This window comes from Castor canadensis, chromosome 18 (genome assembly GCF_047511655.1).
Source record: "Castor canadensis chromosome 18, mCasCan1.hap1v2, whole genome shotgun sequence".
Lineage (NCBI taxonomy): Eukaryota > Metazoa > Chordata > Mammalia > Rodentia > Castoridae > Castor > Castor canadensis.
This window is the reverse complement of record NC_133403.1, coordinates 16,573,200-16,597,834: the sequence shown is the minus strand read 5'-3', so window position 1 is coordinate 16,597,834 and position 24,635 is coordinate 16,573,200. Positions and strand designations below refer to the sequence as shown.

The following is a 24,635-nucleotide window of genomic DNA, read 5'->3' as shown; positions in this document are numbered from 1 at the left end:
CAGGTTTTCCTATTAAAATTATCACATCAGGAAAGTGTACAATGAAAGAAACACTTTTATCCATGGAAATGCAAATACAGTCAACTGCGAACTTTCTTGCATGGATATAAGATGTGCAATATTTCATACTGAGGCATAGTGGAAAAACTCAAAGAACTTTTTTATTCATTTACTATTTTTCTTTCTTTCACATTTTTCATGTTTTCATCTCTCTCTCTCTCCTTCTCTCCCTCTCTGTCTGTCTATCTCTCTCTAAATCCATTAGAGTTCCATCTCCAGGAAGAGAAAAGACACTAGGAATCAATTACTTATACAAAATGAAGAATATTCTTTCTGAAAGACCCATTATATAGAGGGAAAATATTTATATGCATTAGACTGAATTCAAATTTTTTACCTCATTCTGTTAGCATGCATCAATTTCAGTCCTTCAATATTTGGGAGAAATGAAGTCAGGCATTTCTGTGGTTCATAAAACATCAATCCCTATCCAAAGAATAAAATGTAAGTATTTGTTAATATGATAATCAATATACTATGGAATGTTTGCTTATATCTCTAAAATCTCATTATTTTCTTAGTAATATATAGTAAAGGAATAAGCTTGACCCACATTTCTCCACTTAATGAATTGCAAGTTATGTTAAAAATAGTAAGAATTTGATCCTGGATCCACATAACAACAATATTTCTTCTCATCTTTTTTTTTCATTTTTCTTAAATGCATGGAACTGATTTCAGTAGTAGCAAATTTATTTTGAGCCTTGGAAGCTGAATGCATTCAATTGACTATGGCACAGATACCAAAAATATGCTTCTCCAGTTTACTTACATCAAAAGTCATATTTGTTATTCTCTTACTTCGACATTCAGAAATTTTTAAAAATTCTTTTATACTATTTTTGAAATAGCACACATTAATAAAATGAGAAGTTTTATTGTGGGAATTCTATACATGTATACAGTGTACATGGAACAAGTTCACCCTCTGCATTATATTTCCATTTGCCCCTCTCTCCTTTCCCCATTTTTCAAACAGTGCTTTGTGGGTTTCATAATACTGTCTAATGTATATACACATAGCATACTTCAATTCTCTTAACCCCTCGGCATCCTTTCCTCTCCCCCACATCTGCATGTTGATTTTTCCAGAGTAACCCACTTTCATATTCATGATCCATGGCTATTAATATTATATCATCATCATATTACAACTAGGTTCCACAAATGGGTGAGAAACTGCAAAATATTGGCTCTTTGAGTTTGGCTTGTCTTAATCAACATGATGATCACCAATTCCATCTCTCGTCCCACAAATCCACAATTTTTCTTTATGACTAATTAAAAAAATATGGAACACTTCATGAATTTGCATGTCATCCTGGTGCAGGAGTCATGCTATTTCTACATCATTCTAATTTTAGCATCTGTGCAGCTGAAGTGAGTGCATTTTCTAAAATTTTGCCTGTTTCCGGACTTTCTTTTGTAACATTGTGCTAAATTTAATACATCATTTTTGAATGAATGAGGTGATAGATCACAATTTCTGGGAATGCTAGACGTTATATTACCCTGATTGCTGCTTGATACTGCCCACAGAGATGTCCATAATTATGTGCTACTTCATTCATTGACTTTATTCACCAAAGGAAACAGTGCTCCACTTTACTCTTGTTAGAGGATGTTCACCAAGCAGTTTTCTATAACTTTTGTGATCTATCACCTCATTCATTGAAAAATTATGTATTAAATTTAGTGCTGAGAAAGTTGAACCTTATATGATCCTGAGTGTCCACACATTCCAGAGTACACTAGACATGTGGCCCATTAGATCACCTGTCATTGCTATGATGAATGTTGCAAGAGCTGAGTAGATGATGGAGACAGGAAACTGAAATCTTTGCTCTCTATTTTGTTGTGTACATGACTATGAAAGAATTCTTGTATCAGTTCATGGCTTCTCTCAAAGACTTCAAGGCAAAACTATGAAGAAAGCAGACTCTAGAGCCTATGATCCAATTCCAATCTCAATTCTAACATGAACTTTGAGATCAATGGAAATGGAAATGATTTATCTATGCCTTGGTTCCCTTGAGTGTAAGAAGCTAATAATATTAATTAATTAATATTAATGGGTTTGTATGGTTTAAACAATTTGAAATATTTAAACCTCTTCTACCAGTTTAGCTCTGACACATGAAGAAGTCATCACACTAATCCTTAAAAGAAAAACCTGAAAAGTATAATGAGTAAACTTCATTTTTGGTGGGATTCAGGATTGATCTCAGGCCTTCACAGGTGCAAAGCATATGTTCTATCACTTGAGCACATGCTTTGCTCTGGTTATTTTGGAGTTGAAGTCCGGGAAAATATTTGTCTGGACTGGCCTTGAACTCTGATCCTCTTGATTCCAGGCTCTCAAGGAGCTATGTTGTTGCTAAGATTAAGACATGAACGAATTTCATGTGCTTGATTTCAGAAAAATTTCTTCAACACCTATGACAACTGACATTTCTCCACCCCAAATATTGGGCAAACAGAGGAGTGTGGAGCCACAAATCAGAAGCCCATAAATAGATCCGAAGCAGCTTGTGCACTAACTGGTTGAAATACTCAAACTTTTAATTTTTAAATGATATATTTTTATATTTATTTATTTATTTACATATGATGAAATATAACTGGAATATAATTGTGGACTAGCATGGGAATGAGAAACTTCTGGGCTACAGTCTAGTGCGGCCCAGAGTTCCTTTCATTTCACCTCCCAGAACCATGATCATAGTATCCAAAATCACCTCATATTTCTGACAGGAATACAGGAGAGGAAAGCATTTGAAATAAATGCCCAGTGCTTGTCACAGCTAATGGAAAGAATGACTTGATTAGAGCCCTAACTGACCTTTTTTTAGGGCATTTCCTCAGTGACAGGCTCTAGAGTCCTAACTTACCATCCATGTCAAAACTATGTAAAGGTCACAGATAAGAGACAAGAGCCACTCCAAGGATGCTAGTTTTATCCTAGGATTAGAGAACACTTCCTCTCACCTCTATTATGTCACACAAGTAGGGGTCCTATGTAGTAACAATGGATGACAGCAGAAAGAGCTCCAAGAAAGCACAAACTGTAAAAGGACCTCAACATTGTAAAGTCTATACATGACAAACCTACAGCCAACATCAAAATTAATGGTGAAAAACTGAAACCATTACCTCTAAAATCAGGAATGAGACAAGGTTGCCCGCTATACCTACTCATATTCAACATAGTACTGAAATTCCTAGCCAGAGCAATTAGGTGAGAAAAAGAAATAAATGGAATACAAATAGGTAAAGAAACTGTCAAAATATCCCTATTTGTAGACAATATGATCCTATAGCTTAAAGACTCAAAAAAACTCCACCCAAAAATTTCTAGACACCATCAACAGCTTCAGTAAGGTGACAGGATACAAAATCAACTTACAAAAGTCATTAGCTTCTTTTCTATAATTCAATAACAAACTAACTGAGAAAGAATATATGGAAACAATTTCATTCACAATAACCTCAAAAAAACTCAAATACCTATGAGTAAATTTAACAAAGGATGTGAATGACCTCTCAAGGATATTAAAACCCCCTGAAGAAAGAGATGGAGGAAGACTACAGAACATGGAGGGATCTCCCATGCTCTTGAAATGGTAGAATCAGTATAATAAAAATGGCTATACTATCAAAAGCAATCTACATGATAGATGAATTTGCCATCAAAATCCTAATGATATTCATCACAGAGATTGAAAAATCTACCCTAATGTTCATTTGGAAACATAAGAGACCACAAATAGCCAAGGCAACACTCAGCAAAAAGAGCAATGCTGGAGGTATCAAATATCCAACTTTAAAATATATTACAAAGCAATAGCAATAAAAACAGCATGGTGCTGGCACAAAAACAGACATGAAGACCAGTGGAGCAGAATAGAGGACTTATATATGAATCCACACAGCTATGCCCACTTTATTTTTGACAAAGTTGCCAAAAATATATGATGGAGAAAAGACAGTCTCCAACAATTGTTGCTTGGAAAAGTGGTTATCCATCTGCAAAAAATGAAACAAGAACCATTTTTATCACTCTGTACTAGTATCAACAGAAAATGGATCAAGGACCTTAATATCAGACCAGAAACTCTGAAGTTAGTACAGGAAAGAGCAGGGAGTACTCTGGAAGTAATAGGTATAGGAAAGGACTTGTTCAATAGAACCCCAGCAGCTCAACAACTAAGAGAAAGGATGGACAAATGGGACTTCATAAAATTGAAAATCTTCTTCACAACAACAGACATGGCTTCTAAACTGAAGACACCACCAACAGAATGGGAGAATATATTTGTCAGCTATACATCAGACAAAAGGCTGATAACCAGAATATACAGGGAACTGTCAAAACTAAAGTCTCCTAAAATCAATGAACCAATAAAGAAATGGGCAACTGAACTAAACAGAACTTTCTCAAAAGAAAGTTCTAGCCATAAAGGAAATGCAAATCAAACCACACTAAGATTCCCCTCACCCCTGTTAAAATACATATCATCAAAGTGAAGGGCAAGGATGTGGGGAAAAAGGAACTTTCACACACTGCTGGAGGGAATGTAAGCTAGTGCAACCTCTCTGGAAAACATATGGAGGCTTCTTAAAAATCTAAACATAGATCTGACACATGATCCAGCAATCCCCTGTGGCTATACCCAAAGGAATGCAACACAGGTTACTCCAGAGGCACCTGCACACCCATGTATATAGCAGCACTATTCACAATAGCCAACTTATGGAAACAGCCAAGATGTCCCAATACTGATGAATGGATTCAGAAAATGTGGTATTTATACAAAATGGAATGTTACTCAGCCATGAAGAAGAATGAAATCTTATCATTCACAAATAAATGGATGGAACTGGAGAATATCATTCTGAGTGAGGTTAGCCAGGCTTAGAAGACCAAAAGTCCTATATTCTCCTTCAATGTGGACTTTAGATCTAGGGGAAATACAGTAATGTTGTAGGGCTTGGGTAACATGCTAGGGGGTGAGCACCTAATGGAGGTATGGGGATAGGTATGAAACCCAAAACATGGAAGTGTTTGATGTCCCCACTGCAGAGGAACAGCTAGTATAATTTTTACCTTTTTATTTTATCATTTTTGTATTTGTTTACATGTTTATACATTGTTTGTGCCACTCCCCCTATTTCCATGCAGAACTTGTTCCACCCTCTTCATCTCTATTTCTTTGTGTGATAGATACCAAATACTGATGCTTTCCTGTGCTACAGGCTAAAAATGTCAAGCATGTTTTAGGTGTTTCCTACATGCTAAGTAATAGTTATTTTTGAACATTAATTCTTTTAATTATGACAACCACTGTAAGAGATTGGTGTAATTGTTTATTTTAAGAAACAAGAAAACTAACTTACAGAAAGTTAAAATAAATTCCTTAGGCTTATACTTAGAAGTTGTCATATTTTATTTAAATTAGAAATGCAATTATTAAAAATTACTTTTACATATAGCAAAAATTAGAATATGAACCTGTGATGTTGGTGAGATCTATTTTAATCACAGCCATGCCATCAATTATTGTGACCTAACTGAATTAATTTACTGATGTACACAAAAAATCCATGGCAAAAACAAAGATATTTTATGTTTACTTAAAATATTTCAGGAAAATGAGATGATTTTAATTTTGTCATCAAATAAATATGAATAATATGAATATTTGTTCTAACTAATTCATCAACGAAAAATTATGATTGCTTTAAATACAATAAAACAAGCCATGTTTTGGTGCCTTAAAATTTGTATATATTCTTGAAATTAAATAAACATGCACTTCAGTTAAAAAAAATTCAGTACTGAGAAGATGACCTTCAAAGTAGCTCACTGAGATTCTTAGAAACCATATTGCCTATTGAAGACAGTCCACCAGGCATGCACTTACACAGGAGATTTTCACCAGTGTAATTTTCACCTGTATTTTCCTCATGCCTTTGGTGTCATTTGTACCCAGAAATCATGCTTTCCTGATATCACACTGGAGTTGATTGTTGCCTTAATACTCTGCATGACTTTGGAAATGTTCTACTAAAAGAGATTGGGAATATAAAATAATTATATTTTGTATGTCAGCAAGACCTAGTTCCTATATATTGTCATTAAATTCCTCATGGAGAGTAAATAATTTTTGCATCATCTTTATTTGTTTCTTGTCATTAGCAAATAATAGAAAACATTTGACACTTTGTGCTATTGTCTAGACATTACCTAAGCAGACCTACCAGTTGGATAGGTGAATTTCCTGGTTCCCATGGTGCCTCAAGTGGTGGTATTAGAGAACTTTCTACTACTATGTCATAAGAATTTCCAGGATGGCTTCTTCACTCACATACTGGGCACATGTGTAGAGGTGACTGGAATTGGGAAGGTTAGTTGAGCATCTTTCTTTCTGTTCGTGACTTCTCAACATGGGAAGCTTGGATTTCCTCATATGTATAATAGACTCCAGATACTCAGACATCTTACATCATAATTATTACCAACTAAGGGACTATTGTAAAATACAGTATTTAGAAAACCTCAGTTTCTCAAGTTCTTGGCCTGGAAACATCCTTAAAGATCACTTTTAGTATATTCTATTTGTCAAAGACTTCAGAGAACCTCCTCATATTTAAGGGAATATGGATCTCTCAGAAGTATGATTATCAGAGAATTTGCAGCTAAATTTAATAGATCATCTTTAACCTATGCTCTGGCCCTACCATTTCAAATAAGTTCCAATAGTCTGTATCCACTGATGTGATTCGCAGGTCCACTCATGTCCCCAAATCATCTTACCATATTAGAACTAAACTTACTACTTTGCCACTTGCTAGTGAATGGCTCTGTCAGGTACTAAAAACTTGGAGGTCATATTTGACCTCTTTCACACACTCTTTGTGCAATGTGTCAACTATTTCTAATTATTTAACCTCATACATAACAATACATTCTATTTTTAATCTATGGCATGCACTCTAGAGCTGAGGTTTCATGAGAACAATTTATCATTTGTATATAAAAATAATTGTAAAAAATTACAGTAATTCTCTGAGAACAGCCTATTTTTTCTTTACAAATCCAAAGTCAGGAAGGATCTACATAGCCCTCTCTCCACTTTAAGTACAAGATGCATAATTTTAATTATGGTTTTACAAACCATAAGTATAAAGACTGTAGGGTTCCATAAAAGAATAAAATGCCATTTATACCTTGGACAAAAATATTATACCTTGTAATACAGTTTTATTTTAGACTAGGCTTCTATCTATCAAGAGGATAGATTAAATTGCACATCAATTTTAAACTTTCTTCGTTCTCTCAAATACAATTCTCACCAGTCCAATGTTTTATCTCTTTTCTAGGCTTTTGTCTACCATAGATAAGCTGCCTTCTAACTCCTCAAAGCAGGAATTTCTGAACTGTTACTAGACTGTGATAAGATATCACGTCACAAATTGGAACTGCCTACATTTGAAAGAATTTACTTGTGTACTTGATTGTACACAAGCACATGCATGTGTAAATATTTCTACACATTTCTCCTATAATGAAATCTGATTTCTCATTTGTTTATATTTATGGAATGCTACAATTTCATCACAAAAATAAAAATTCCTTTTAAGCTATTATATCAGAAATTCATATGATATTGGCATTATATTTACTATTTTACCATTTTACCAAATGGAAAATCTTCATCTCAATCTTAAACTTTCACAAGGTCACAAAGCAAAGGGTGATATTGCATGATCTTTAGATTGGGACTCTTGTCACCATATAACACAGAGTTCCATAGTCTCATGGAAGCACTGTTTGTGTCTCTGTCATAGCATATCTCATAATTTGCCATGTAATTAAGTTATTTTATACATGCTTACCTTTCTCACTGTATTTTACAGTTTGAATTCCAGGATTTGTGGCTTAATAGGTTTTTAACTTTACAAAAGCTATAAACCTCACAATTTCTCTTTTTTCAGGTCTGTAAAATTTTGGGGCTGAACTAGAAGGACCCTATGGTCCTTTAGATTCAAATATTTTGTGATTTCTATGACAAAGACTTCTTTGGAATAATATGGATATTTATCTGGTGTAATCTACAGTGCACAGCTAAGTGCATTTTACTGAGCTGGTAGTCTTAGAAATGTTTACTGAGTGAAGTGGGCTGGTTTTAAAATCTCATAATAATTAGAATTTAAAGATAGAAATCTATTTATAAGTAATTTGAGTCATTTACTTATCCACTAATTATTGACTAACCTCAGTGTATTAAGGACATTATTGTAAAAGGAAAATCATAGTCCCTGTCTTTCAAGACTTGCTTTCAAAACAGTAATTCTAATTATTTAACCTCATAAATAACAACATTTGCTATTTTTAATCTATACCATGCATTTTAGAGTGGAGATTTCATGAGAATAATCTATCAATTGGATATAAAAATAATTGTGAAAAATTGCAATACTTCTCTGAGAATAGCCTGTTTCTTCTTTACAAATCCAAAGTGAGGAAGGATCTACATACTCCTCTCCTCCACTTTAAGTGCAAGATATCTAATTTTATATTACATACAGCAATTTACACAAACTTTATAGAAAAATGATGGAAAGTCGATGTCACCATCATTATTTTAACTTAAAATATGAGAAAATGAAGGTCCAGAAAGGACAACTGATTTGCCTAAGGTTTCAGAGAAAGTAAGCAGCAGAGTGTGAACTGGAACTCTCACTCTCTGATGTAAGTACAGTTTAGTGTGATGATCCTTAATACCTTAATGATCATAGACTATACAGCTGGCAAAAATGAGACCAGTGGGCTGAGGACTGAGCCTTGGAAATAACCATAAGTATGGCAATAGAGAAGACAATATGGTACAGTTGGGGAAGTAGGAACATAGCAGTCTAACCAGAACAGGAAGAATGGGATGGTAAGAACTCCAATTAACAGAGAGTCAAAGAAAATGAGGACAAAAATCAGGCATTAAAAGGTGGACAAAGATTGTTAGTTAGTTCTCTATACTTTGACAGAGGCAGATCTCTCAGAATTTCACCATATTAACTGGATTAGTTTGAGCATACACAACTTTTAAGAGGAAAAGGAACTCTAGGGACAAGAACAGTTCATAATACTATATTCTAATAACCATTTTTCAAATAATTAGAAAAAGATGAACCAGTACTACATTCTCTCTACACTTGTTTTATGCTCAGCAATATTATATAAAACATATCACAGAATAATACTTTTCCTTTGGAGGCACTTGAAAATAGAAGAGATTCTTCATTGAGTAGAATGATGGAGAATGTGCTGTGTACTGGAAGAAGGTAAAGATGATTCTTTTTTAGTGTTGAATACTGGTATTCTTTGATTTGATGCTGATAATAAAATTCAGCTGAAAGTAATGCATAATAGGTAAAGAACATGAGAAACACTTGATATGGTCCCTTATTATCCATCTAAATCTATATATTTGGAACCATAAAGTCCCCCTAAGAATGAAATATATGTGTTAAATCACTGTTTTGAAGTATCTCATCACTAAATACCATCATACCCTTTTATATTGCCCATTCCTTGCTTCCACTGAAACTAAGATTTAATAGTAGGATATATAATAAGAAAACTATCATCAGTATAAATTATTTCTAGATGTCTAGCTCACTTTCTCCCATACCTGAACGTTTGTAAATTGCCATTAGCTTAAACCCACTTCAAGAATCACAGTAAAGAAATGCTACATGTTAGCTCTAAAAATGAATAAACAGTTCATCAGAACTTAAAAGAAATTTACAGTAATCTTAAAAAGAATCAAGAGGGGGGTCTAAATAAGAAAGAATCATCAGACCTAAAAGGAATTTAAACATACTATTTACTCTCTTTTTTCAACTCATTTTGGTTTGATCTTTTTCATTCTTGCTCTAGGTTTGAAACAACTCAGAGTTGATGTGCTCCAGGGAAATGTTTACCTTTCTGTGTGTTGACTTGGAGAAGAAACAAAGCTAGAAATTAGAAGAAGTAAAATTGTTGCTTCCAATCATATCTGTACATATGGGTATATGTACAAGAAATATTTTTAAATGATTAAAAACTTCTTTTCCACACTCGAGTTATAGGCTTACTACAAGAATAACCTTAGGTCAATCTTGGTCCACATGTAGAAACTATTCCAGGAATGGGGGGGAAGAGGATAAAGAGTGATGGAGGGGATGAATTCAACTATGATATATTGTAAGAACTTTTGTAAATGTGCCAATGTACCTCTCATACAATAAAAAATAATAAAAATATAATTAGAACAAAAACAAATTTAGAACAAAACCAGGATGATCAACAGTGAATGTTGTTACATTTCAATTTATGCATACAGGGTTTTTTGACAATAAGGCTAGGAAAAAAAGGACCTAAGTTTTTGTCACTGAGGACCTAACTCTTTGTCACTGTCAACTTAGTTTTATATGTTTTTATTGTGCTGGGGATACATTGTGGCATTTACAAAAGTTCTTACATTGTTTCAAATATAGCATATTTAAATTCACCCCTCTATCAAAGTAGATATCATTGTACTGCACAAGAACATTATAAAAACATTCGAGTGTTCTAAACATAATAAAAAATATGAGAAAAGAGATGAGGGTGAATAACACTGCTAACAACTATTTAGACCCAATGACATTGGAAAATATGTCTTATATAAAGGAGGAGAATTGTAATTCCAATGAGCTGATGTTAGAACAGCCAAGATTGCATAACTATCATTTTGTCTGATCCAAGAACATGCAATGAATTGTGAACTCAGACTGTCTTTTACCTTTTAATACCATGGTACCTCACATTACCAGAAAATTATTCATTCTTATGAGATTATCGTTATAAAATGTGTGGTTTATTTGTGTTTAGTTGAGAAATAATAACTTTTAAAATTTTTTACTCTTCTTCTCTGGTTCTTTTCTTTGCTTTCCAGAAAGTAACTTTTTGCCAAGGAGTAAAATAAGAAATATGATAGCTGTCTGACTTACTATACTTTGCCTTATTTTTTCATATTGCATGCATGAAGCAAAGTCAAAGTGACATTTAAAGCATGCTGATGTATACTTTTTCTGCCATACATTGTGCATTATCTAGACTTTACATTGTACACTATTTAGGTCATTTCCTTGATATGAACATTTTCCTGAATTTCAAGAATAAAAAGAAATTTTACTTTACTATGGGACTCAATATTTCACATTTAATAATGCCTAGTGAGGGCAAAGTTGTTATTTCTCCACTAACAGATAATACATAATGAAATCCAACAAAGATAAAAATTAGAATTCAAGTGTCATTTCATTAATGAAATTCTGAGGCTGGGCAGGAAGTAGGCTAAAATTACTACTACAGTTTATCATTGGCCAAGACCACTAATTCTTACATCTGATATAGACTGGTACAAAAATGACATTAAAATAATTTTACAGTTTTCTTTCATTTAAAATGTGCTCATTAAGGGGAGAAATTCACAACAATTATTCTTTATTCCTATTCAGCTGTTTTATTATAATCATGTACTTTGTCTTACTTTGAACCTGGAGCCTTAAAAACATTTTGTCTTAATATTATATTGCTCTGTAACAATTACAAAAGTGAAAAAGTTTACCTCCATTACTGAATACTCATAAAAACTTATTATTAAAGTCCTATGAGTCTGGCTATCTTCATTAAGTGCAATAATATAATGGAGTTTTATCTTTATCATCTAGCTAAATGAAAAACAGAAGTTTTCCCTATTGTACATATTTTAATGAACTGGTACAGAAAACAAAGGAGTATCTTTTCTAAGGCCTGGAAAACATGTAGTGATAAGAGTTATTTTATTAAAGAATTATCCTTGTTCTCTAAATACCAAATCCACACAAATGAGTAAACTACAGTGTCACTGAAATCTAATAGGCTGCTTGCATTGTGTACTCTGAAAGGATAAAGTAGATATCTGCAGGATTAGCACAGGAAAGGCCACTTCCACAAACTCATTACACTGACAATTATTAACTAAAGAACCATGAGCAAGTTTATCACTGCCCATTAACATTTGCCCTATTTAAAAGGCAAGGGGTTTTGAAACCATTTTCCCTATGTTTATTGTTTTTTCCATGACATTCCTCTCTTCCACGATGTATTTCAATGCATGCTGCTGACAACTAAGATGCTTTTACTGTATTTAATATGTAGCAAAAAATGCACTTGAAATATAATCATTTTAAACTTTTTATTTTATTATTTTTTTATCCTGCAGCAGTAATGAAATTAGATCAAGAGTAAACCTCAAACTGGGTATATTTTTGTTTTTTATTTTTATAGTTTTATTATTCATATGTGCATACAAGGCTTGGGTCATTTCTCCCCGCTGCTTCCACCCCCTCCCTTACCCCCCACTCTGTCCCCTCCCTCTCCCCCCCACCTTTTTAACTCTTTAAAGAAAGTTGATTGTTTTAAGGTCTTGTATGGTTGATCACTCAAGTAATACTAGTGCCTCAAGGAATTTTATTAGGAAAGAGGTGGCATTCTTCATATAAAACACACTCCTCACCACCTAATGTATATGTTTTACTTGCTTGTTGTGTTGTGTTTCTCCAGATGAATTTTCTGTCTTTACAACTCTGTACATTTTTAGTCACTTGCACACAATTTTTGCCTACATATATATTTCATAAGATAGCTGCAAATTACTTTTAAATTACCTTGAATAGGGAAATTTGTTTTTTTAAGCTCTTTGTTTTAGTGTCTATTCTTTGACCCTATTAGTATTAATGTTCATTTTAGTGCATTGCTGTTTTGAAATAGTTCTATATTGAGTATTTTTATTTTAGTGTCTCTTTCAAAGTAAACCCTGATGTTCCATCTGTAACAGAGACACAAAAGATGGGCTTTATTTAATTCTGCAGGTAAAAGAAAATCTTATGCTGTAAAGCAAGGATAGGGATATCTGGTATATTCATCTCAGAAGAGTCTTGACAACAAAATAAGTTTATGTTTTTTAAAAAACATGAACCCCACATGTATATTAATTATACTATCAATGTATAAAGAATATTATATGCATCCTCTTAAATCTGCTAGTTTTATGTTGATCATGGTCACTCACCTTTATTTTCCAAAGACATTAAATTTTCCGTGTACATAAAAGAAAAATACATGGACTAATCAATTTTGAATTCTTCACTTTGTCCCTATATGAATCCTAAATAACCAAGCATCTAACAGAAATAGTAACTGAACAGTCATTGAAATTTCCCATAAGGTAAATATGTAGTTCTGTTTTACCTGTTAACATATAACATTTATATATAAATGTTTTAAATTTTAAATATTATCAGTTTTTCCTTGAATAATACTTTTAAAACCTTTCTTTGCTTTCTGTCTGACAAGGGATTAATAGCTAGAATATACAAAGAGCTAAAAAATCTGAACTCAAATAGAACCAAGTACCAACCAGCAACCCAATTAATAAACGGGAAATTAACAGACAATTCTGATAAAAATGTATTGATAAACAGCAAATATGTGAAGAAATGTTCAATATCCCTGGCCTAAAAGAAAATGCAAATCAAACAACATAGAGATTCCATCTTACTTTAATCAGAATAGCTAGCATCAACAATTATAACAAGAAATGCTAGGGAGGTTGTTGAAAAAAATTAACCCTTATACACTGTTGGTGGGAATATAAACTGAATGCAACCGCTACAGAAAGCAGTATGGAGGTTTCTTAAACTAAAAATAGAGCTACCATATGACCCATGGATACCACTCTTGAGAAGAGATGTTAAGTCAGAATGTAATGGAAAGTTTTGCCGGCCCACATAATAGCAAAGTCTTGGAATCAGCCTATATGCCCTTCAGTCAATGAAAAGATAAAGTAAATTTGATATATTTACACAATGGAGAATTATTCAGCAATAATGAAGAATGAAATATGGCATTTGTAGGAAAATGGGTAGAACTGGATGTAAGCGTGTTAAGCAAAGCAAACCATGTTCAGAAGGACAAACATCGCATATTCTCTCATATGCTGAATCTAAACCTAAAATATATAGAGAGATATACATGCATACATACATAACTTGATTATAATAGAGGGAATATCTGGGGGGGATGAGGAGGAAAGGAGAAAAAGACAGCACAAGATGAGACAGGGAAAAATGTGAAAATACATCTTGGATATGAATGAAGGTGGTGCAAGGCAACCCACTGAAAGATGTTGAAAAGTGAGGAGGGGAGGGGAGATGGAGAAAAGAGAATAGAGGGAATTAATCTGACCAATGCCCAACAATTGCATGCATGAAACACTACAGGGCAACCCCTTTGTACTAGTAATACACACTAACAAAAAACAGAATATATTGGCCTTAACTTGACCTGTTTAACAAATAACATTTAAATGTAATATCTAGATTTGAGCAGTTAAAATAATATCTAGTTATTTCCCAGAATCATAGTCTTAAAATTAAATATTTACCTGTTTTTATAATTGTTTATCAGCATATATTAATTGTACCAATGGATTTCATTATGATATTTTCAGACATATATTTTTAATTAGAATTCATTTCTTCAGCAATTTCTCATTATTCCTTTAAAGGAAACATGTATTTCATTTTTCTTTGCTAAACACATCTGTCCTTTGCTTTTGACAAAAGACACTTGTTTGTTTAAGATACCTATACAGAATTTTGTTATTACAGTTCCACATATATATGTATTTTACCCTAAATTCCACAAGAATTTTAATACAGGAAATAGGTTACACAAGTTTTGCAGTACTGAAAAAGCAAAAGGGGATGGTACCAAACTAAGAGAAGATAATTCAAGGTATCAGTTACCACCCCCAAAGCAGTGGAAGTAAAGAAAATGTTTAAGTCTCAGAAGCTAGGAGTTCAGAAGTAAGTATGTGCAAAACGGCTGCTCAGATTTTTGATGGGAAGTGGCTAGGTAGCTATTAGTACCTTAAGAATTAGGAGGAAAGTTCTCAAGACTCTGAAGAAGGGTTGGAAGCTCCACTTAGCCTTTACTGGTACTTCTTAGCCGGCACAAGGAGAACCACTACATAAAGAAGCTCAAAACAGGATGTCCTCCTTCCTCTTTTCCGTTTCTTCGTCCCTTAATGCTAGCCAGTCATAAAGGCTTGTAACCTCAACTGCTCATTAGATTCACTCAAACTTTGAAAGCCTGAGCTGGGTCCACACCTGCATACATTGAAAGCTATATTTATGAAGGGAGAAACTAAAGCTCTGGTAGTCTTCAAGGCTCTCCAGGTGATTCCAATGGTGGCCAAGGCTCACAACCACTGACCTATCACTATTCAAGTATTTAGAAAAGGCCAAATTCAAGTAATTGCTCTTCCCTTCAAGTGTAGATCTGTTTATGATCTGTGATCGAACAAATAGCAGTTTATAGCTCAGTTATGTTTTGACTCTGGGAGTTCATGGATGATGTCATGAGATACAGCTCTGAAAGCCTCTTACCTAGAAATTGTTCTGTTCCTAAGAAGTCAACTGCAGCTCCCTGTAGAACATATCAGGCTATCATATGGGACCTTTACAAATATTTGATTATCTTCAAAGAGGAACTTACAGAAATTGAGAATGATCATCAATAATAGTATTTAAATATTCTTTATTTCATAAGATTCATACCTCCTATTTTCTCATGTCCAATGCGAGTGGGTAGGGAGACCTGATTGGGGGTGATGGGGAATGAGAAGACACACTTCTGATGGGAAATGTGAGCTCCAATCTATTTCAGCAGGTTTATTTAATGTGTAAGTACAAGGAAGTGAAAGCAGGCAAATCTTCATTCATCAAGGTGTGTCAGCAGTAAAGAATATCTTCAGGTCATCAGAGCAAGGGAGGTCAGGAGGTCTCACAAGGAGGTCACGGTTGTTTATCTTCTTGCAATAAGGAACAAGTATGAGGATTCGGTTAGCTATTTTCTAGGGCCGAAGGTCAGTATAGAGCTCTGAAACTTTTGCAAGAGAGATATGCCAACTCTTGATTTTCTGATCTGGAGCCAAGGACTGTGTCAGCTAGGCACCACTGCCTGACATTTAGTCACCAACAATATTTGAGTGCCTTTGAAATTTTCAATTGATAAAAGATGCAAAATTACAGACTGAGCATGGTGGTGTTCCCTATAATGCATGTGGGAAGATTAAGGTATAAGACTGGCCCTAGGCAAAGTCACAAAACCCTTGCTGAAAAATAACCTAAAAGGAAGTTAACTGAATAATAAGCAAAAGGAGAGGATGTGGACTCAAGTGGAAGGAAGGAAAGGAGAGAGGGAGGAAGCAAGAAAGAAGGGAACTACAAGGCAAAGAAGTAACTCTTATGGATGTCTTTTTTTTTTGGAGTTAGTTGACATTTATATTCTTAAGCTTCGGACATTTCTAAATAACCCACACATATAGAATATTTTCAGGTAAAATTCTTACTCTTTCTCAAGTTCCTGAGCCCGACTCTCCCCAGAGGCAGACCAGGTCCTTAGTTCTTGCATATCCTTCCAGAAATGCATAGACATACACAGGCAATGCACAAACATAAACACATACCTGGTAACCACTGACACATTTCAATATTTATACACCTGTGACCTGTTTTCTATGGGGCAAATTCTTAATAATGAAATTGTTAGGTCAAAGTGTGTGTGATGGCATGTAGAATTTTGTTACATTTGGTCACATTGCTCTTTAGGAAGATAAAGATACTCCTTATATTCTAGTCAGCATTTCACATATATACCTGTTTCCTCATACTCTACCAACAATATGTTATCAAATTTTTGATGTTTGCCAACATAATGAGTATAAAGTAGTCAACCAATATAGTCCACCCCCATTTTGCAACTACTTTTATTTTCACCTATTGCAAAGCCTAAAACAAAGTTCTGTGTTTCCATCACATTGCTTTCCCCAGTGTGAAACTTTACATAATTAAAATATAGGGTCAAAACTGGAAAAGTGACATGGCACAAGCCAAAAGTCTCACTACAGATCCAACAGTGGCTTCACCAGAATTACTTGTTTTCAGAAGGGGACATATGTAATATCTTTGAATCTTTGCTATTTTATCACATGCTAGATACGTACAACTACTTCCATGTTCAGGATTTGGCACTGTGCTACCTTGCTGGAAACTTGCTTAAGTCATTCCTTTGTAGTCATTTCCTTCCCTTCCCCTCACTATAACAGTGGACTATGGCAGGGGAGGTTTGCTTTAACTTGTATAGATTTAATTTGTATTTTTTGTTATAAGTGAATTTAAGTGTCTTTAAGAATTATTCTTCTTTCCATTTCTGTGAACAGTCAGTTCTTTATACATAATTTTCCCCTAAATTGTTTTTCTCCTTGTCTTTGAATTCTTTTTTTCCTTAGGAAAATTTGCTTCTTGTGATGTGAATTTAAAATCAACCACCCTCCATTTGACAATGTCTTTCCATAATTCAAGATAGTGGCTTAGCGATGTTGGCATGTGTGTCAAATTGTGGATGCACATTTTTCCTTACAGTTGAGTTTGGATTATTGATGTTTGTAGATGTCACAATAACTCTTGCAATAGTGTTGTACAAGTTGTCACCTCATTTGACTCAATTCAAGTTTCTGCACAAGATGAATTGAATACTGGAGTAGCAGAACTTGCCTCAGAATGCTGTCCAGGCATCTTACCTACTCAGCATCCTATACAACACCATTCTGAATGTGAGAGTGTTGGAAAAGCCTCTGAGCCAATTATAAAGTGAATGGTGAATTCTTTATTGAATAATGTTTAATTCATGGTGTATCGAGTCAAGTTTTAAAATTACCTTCCAAAGGTCATTGAAACAATGGATCAAGGACAAAGCAAGTTATTTAAAAAAATACAAAGCAGGCTTATATAGATATTTATAATAAATCTTTTATACATAAAAACACAGATTTAGGATATGAGATGCCAAACCTTAATTACTTGAGTTAGGGGGAGGAAATAGGAAGTTGTTCAGTGGGTGCAAGGTGCAGAGTTTCAGTGTTGTATCATAAAAACTTCTACAGATCTTTTTCACAACACTGAGAATGTATTTAATACCTCTAAACATACACTAAAAATGGTTAATACGTGAACATACACTTAAAATGGTTAAGATTATACTGGCTTTAATGGCTCATGTCTGCAATCCTACCACTCAAGACACCAAGGTAGGAAGAATACAAATTGCAATAAAAGGTTTACAATGCTACATTTAATTTTATATGTATTTTTACTCACCATAAGTTGTTAAAAGGTCCAAATTTACTTATAACTAGACTATAATCTAAAAAGCTCCAGGTGTGTTTAGGTGTGTATTCTAGGTGTGCTTCCATTTTCTTGCCATTTCAGTATTGCAATTCAGTGCAAAGAAGGTTGGTTTCTTTCAACTGTGCAGTTTTTCCTACTGTGAATCATAGGAGAATGAAGTCATTTCCTCTTTCCTTATGGGCATTTTGTTACTGGTACTGTGTAGACAGTGTGGCCTTACCCATTTCCTGGGCTGTCCCAGATGATGCTTGTGTCTCTGACTGGTTTTCATGATCCAGAGGGTGCTAACATGAATGGCAAACAATATTGTTATCCCATATTTAAATGAAGTATTCATCAGTATCTCGAAAATATTTTGAGGATTTTAATTATTTTTCAAAAAAATATTAAAAAGATGTATCACTTCTTAAAAGATATTTTGGAAGTGCTTAAACCTCTTCTTAATCTTGTGATAGGAACTCTGAGTGATGACCATGTATGTAATCATTGTTAGATTTTCCTCCTGGTCTCTCTCTGTATTGAAACAGTTTGGCCCTACTTGCAGACTGTAGATGAGTGGATATGCATGGGCACCTGTGGAAGAGAACCAAGGTGTTGTTCATCATGCAGAGGTGAAGTTATGCAGGGAGTGCAGGAGGGTGCTGGCATCACATATTTCATCTCCTATCAAAAATAAATGTTTCATGTGATACTGAGGAATACTGTTCAAGCAACAGAACTGCGTTGCCAGTACAGCTTAGGCATATTTTGTTCCATCTTTATAGATGATATCAGGTACTAGCAAATTAAATACATATTTGTCCAAGTTTTATGTCAGTTCATAGTTTTTCATAGTAAGTTTTATTTTTGAATTAAAGTATATAGTGCTTCCCATACATAATTTAGATGACACCAAGTGATTTCAACTATTACCATTTTGAATTGTCAATAAGATATGAAACTAGTACAAGGTATGTCTCTAATACATTTGTTTGTTATAATAAGCTAATTTTTATTCATGTTAGCACAATATGTAATAAAACAATTAAAGAAAACCTTCATTCATTTATGATAATTTCTCTTTAGTTAATTGATTCTGAACAGAATCATACAAAACTGCAGTGGACCTCTAACTAGTTTTTCTTTTTTGACACAATTTTCAGTTATGCAGCTTGTTGAGATGTGTGCTTTCTATTAACAGTATTGAAATGCACAGGAAAGGGAAGTTCTAAGTCCTTACAGCCTGAAAGAATAAGACATGCTTACTGGATGGACTGGGTTTCCTTCAACTAGATCTTATTTCTGTTGCAGCGTCATGTTTCATCAATCTCATGTAAGAATTTTTGTGAAAATGGAATTCTCACTATTCTTCTAACATGATACGTGGTAATAATGTTATTGTTAAAATCCACCCAGTAATTAAACTGTGAGTAGCTCAGTGGTGGAGAATGTGTTTTAGCATGCATAAGGCCCTGTGTCCAATCTCCAGGACCAAAAAGCAATAAAAAGAATCCACATGGGGGAATAAAGTTAGAGAACCTTCACAGAAGGATCGTCTAAGGAAAAAATTAATCATATTTTATTTCATTCCAATTCAGGAAATAATTTCCACTTATATTTTGCCTATCCTACTCAAATTATTTATTCATGATGCTTTTCTTTGATAATTGGGTCAGATAAAATTTCCTCTGTTTTACCTAAAAATTTCTTTACCTTATTAATTATTAATATCATGTTTTGTAATGTCTCTAGCCTAAGCTAGAAACATGCATTCTGTTTTTTCCAGGGAAGATAAAGTTTTAAATTCTTTCGAATCTCCATGGGAACAAAACTGTTCCAGGAAATTGCAGATGTTACTGGTGTGCAACTTACACTGTATGGTATAACAGAAAATGAAGAAAAAGGAGTGACAGTGCTAGTGCAACTACTGGCTGTGACCCAGACCACTCCAGTAGGCAGCACACCATAGTGTCTTCCACAAGACTGTCCTGAAGCTGGTGACTATGGCCAAAAAGTGGTTGCAGCTTCCTAAGAATCTGAGGTCTGAGAGAGCACCACATACCAGACATCAGCCAGAGGTAAACTTTTCCTTCTTACATGTCTCCCTCAACCTTTGGATTTACAGCAATTATTTATTTTTTTTATACTGAGATATTTAATTAGTTTGTAACTTGAAGATGATCAAAACAATTTATTTTAATGGAAATTACCACTATGATTGAATGAGTAATCATGCTGCTCTTTATTGATAAAACAATTGTCTTCATCGGAAGCCCTTAGCAGTGTGTTTGGCAAGGCAGTGGTAAGTTCCACATGCTTTTTGGTCATTCAGTTCCTTAGAACTAGTCCTTAAAAAATACTGTGGCATTTCTTAATTAATGAACTTTCTCCCTCTTGAGAATAGTGGACCCTGGTAGTTAATATTAATAATCATGTCTATTTTAAATAATATATTCTCCCTTTTGGAATACTTCCATTTAAAGCATAATGAGCTTTCCAAGGCCAGTTTGGGCAGTGTTTCTTCCAATGAAATTTGATCCTAGAAGTCTTATCATAGCATTATTCAGTATGGTAGTAATGTAACTTTCCAATGCTCTGCTTTAGGTATTACTCTGGTATCTTATAACGTGTATTTATCTATAAACTTTGAAGTTAACAGAGGATATACAGAGCATAGATACTCCTTCATAAATCAAATATCAGGCTATTAAGATGAAATCGCTTACTATTTGTTGACTTATAAGCTCATAATTCATATTTCACAGAATTCATATTTGTGTTTTTATAGGCAGACAGAAAATGCTTACACACACTCTTCTTTGGCATGGAGAAGACTCCACTCCTCAGGTACTTACTGAGTCAATGACAGGCAGAAAGAACCTAATGAACATGCAGTCCATTGCTGAAAGGCATTTTGAGCTGGATGATGTGCATCATCACACACTACTAGCCATTAACTGTGCAAGGTGATACACACCTGCAAGATTTTCAGTGGTTAAAAGGCAACATCTGTACAATGTGTAGTTAAGCTGTTTATTTCTGCCAAGTAGGGCTTTCCAGCATTAAATACAGAAAACTATACATTCTAAAAATAAAATACAAGGAAATGCTATGTTTGCATATTTCAGATGTATAATTTTGCCTCTTCCTGGTTTGCAAAAGTTTACAGGCATGGTGTGTTCCTACAGACTCCTTGAAGGGTTGTTGCTCAGTCAGTGTATGCTTCTAAATGTCAGTGTAGGCACAAGACAAAACACTGACTCAGAGTGTGCCTCTAGGCTTAGGTTGCTTTTAGCCTCTTAGCTGCAGTGGAATAAACTGTTAATGCCCCACACTGCCATATTGTTTGATGGTCAGCATTAACTGTGTGAACTGTAATAGAAGGACCAACTAAAGTGTCTGTCCCTAAAGGCAGCAGCAACTCTGAAATGATGTTTTATGAAGAAAGGTTTCCTCCTTCTGTAATAATGAAGAATTTTCAGACTAAAGGTAAAAACGGGACACTAGTAGAGTACCTTCCTAGCAAGCTTGAGGCCCTGAGTTCCAACCACAGAGTTTGTTTCATTGTTGTGAATTTGCCAAAAAACAAAAGGGAAACTCTGGGATTTTGGTTTAAAGAATTCTAATTATAGCAGTTCATATAATGAAAGAAGATTCACACTTTTATCTTAAAGTTTGCATTTGAAGCTGAGTGACTTTCATGGGAAGTTTTCAAGTTGTGACATATGCATAGACAGATAATCAGAATCTGTGGCTTGACAAACATTTGAATTAACTCTGAGATATTGCCTCTGTCCTCATATTGACAAGCTGTGGAAATCACATGCAAACTTCTAAAAACTTTTACAGATAAAAAGGAATAATTTAGTTTTAGAAGTCATCAGTAGTCAATTTAAGAACAGCTTGAGGTCAGGATGCTGGGGCTCAAACCTAGAGCTTTCTGCAGAGTCAATTTAAAATTCTGTATTTCAAGAAAATTTTAATTAGAATAGTTAATGAATGTGTAGTAAATAACTGTGTTTTAAGAAGACTGATTAACCATAAATGTTTTCTTTAAATGTGTTGTGAAATTGAATTCTTTGAGAATGAATCCCAAATGAATTTTTTTTTCTAAAAATACCCAACTAAGAGAAAGGATGGACAAATGGAACTTCATAAAGTTAAGTTCTGCACAACAAAAGAAATGGTCTCTAAACTAGAGAGACCATCCACAGAGTGAGAGAAAATATTTCCTATCTATACATCAGAGAAAGGATAGATAACTAGAAAATACAGGGGAATTAAGAAACTATACTCTCCCAAATTCAATGAAACAATTAAGAAATGGGCAACTGAACTAAATAGAACTTTTTCAAAAGAAGAAATTTAAATGGTGAAAAAAACACATGAAAAAAATCTCACCATCTCTAGCCACAAAGGAAATGCAAATCAAAACCTCACTGATTCCACTTCACCACGTTAGAATAGCCATCATCAAAAACATCTCCAACAACATGTGTTGAAGAGAATGTGGGGAAAATGAAACCCTGGTACACTGCTGGTGGGAATGCAAGCTGTTGCAACCACTGTGGAAAAAATTTAGAGGCTTCTTAAAAATCTAAACATAGATCTGCCATATGATCCAGCAATCCCACTCCTGGGGATATACCCAAAGCAGTGAGACACGTGTTACTCCAAAGGAATGTGCACACCCATGTTTATTGCACTGCTATTTACAATAGCCAAGTTATGATAAAAACCAAGATGCCCCACTACTGACGAACGGATCAAGAAAATGTGGATTTATACACAATGTAATTTTACGCGGTCATGAAGATGAATGAAATCTTATCACTTGCAAGTAAATGGATGGAAATGGAGAACATCATTCTGAGCGAGGTTAGCTAGGATCAGAAGACCAATAATCATATGTTTTCCCTCATATGTGGACTTTAGATCAAGGGCATATACAGCAAAGGGATTGGACTTTGTTCACATGACAAGGTGGAACACACAAGGGAGGTATGGGGATACACAAGAAACCCAAAAAACATGATAACATTTGATGTCCTTATTGCAAAGGAACTAATGCAGAAACTTTAAAGTAACAGGCCAATAGGAGAAGGGGATCAGGAACTAGAGAAGAAGAATCAACATAGAATGTAACACATATTGAAAGACATACAAAGACATACCACAGGAGGTCAAGGAGACATTTCTCCTCTGTAGAAAATGCCTGCTTGCATCTGAAAAGCATCTCACCCTCAGACAATGCAAAAATAGGCTATAAAGCCCACTCCCCACCCTGGCCCAGGGGATCACCAGTTTCCGGGTCCCCCTGCATTCCTCAATATGCGGTCTTTCTCTTCCCTTTTCTCCAACTAAATTCTCTACAAATAAAATGTTTCCAACCTCTGCAGTTGGAGTCTGTCTGTGTTTTCATTCTCAGAGCTGGCTCAAGACCCTAAGCACCTGAAATTCCTGTGTGTGTCATCTGTGCATCATATTTGGCAATGCACAAAGGGACCAGCCATCACCTGAGGTTAGTATAAGTTGTGCCAAACTGGGAAAGACTGCCTAGGAATGTGACCATGAGCATCAGGCACTCTCGTGGAGTCTATTTTCCAGGAGAGACCCCACACCAAGGCCTAGCTATGGTGGAACTCTCAGGTCGACCTGTTCTCTCTCTCTCTGTCTTGTAAAGGAGGGTTTTTCCCTTGAGGAAAAGCTCTGAGCCCAATACAGCTGTATGGCAGGCAATTTGAGGAAACTCAGACGCCAGGTGGGAGATTATGCCACACTACCAATGCTATGTGGGTGGAACCCGAATTCAGTGCACCAAGGCTTTATCTTTTTTCCTGTCCTTAAACGCTAACTCTCTCTTTCATGATCTGATCTGGGAGGTCTGAAAACAGCCATTGGAAAGGAAAGTTTGCCTTCAAGACACAAAAGGTGTTCTGGGCGGGGCACTACCCGGTGTTACCCAAAGGCTGAAGATGCAACTTCCTGACCTTCCCTGAGGCTCCAAAGGCAGCTAAGACTCAGACCCCTCCAGCCATGTCCATGGCAAAAAGACAATCAGATCTCTTATACTTCCGTCATGGTTTACATGGACCAAGAGTGGAGTTCGCCTCTTGCTTCCAGTGCTCCAGTACTGCCCTTGGGCAGGATCAACCTCGACAGCCGTGATGACCAGTAATCCTTCATGCGTTGAGCCTGGAAACTCTCTTTTTCCCCAACCCCCAGCCTCTCCTTCCCCTTTCCCAGGCAGTTCAGGATGAGTACCCCCTGCCCCC

General features: G+C 34.9%; 1 non-coding gene across 1 annotated transcript; it reads right to left on the bottom strand.

Moving 5' to 3' along the window:
• Positions 1–1,345: 1,345 nt before the first annotated feature.
• LOC141419083 (U6 spliceosomal RNA) lies at positions 1,346–1,450 on the bottom strand. Its single transcript, XR_012443751.1, has one exon. It is a non-coding gene; the product is annotated as a U6 spliceosomal RNA (small nuclear RNA).
• Positions 1,451–24,635: the final 23,185 nt, after the last annotated feature.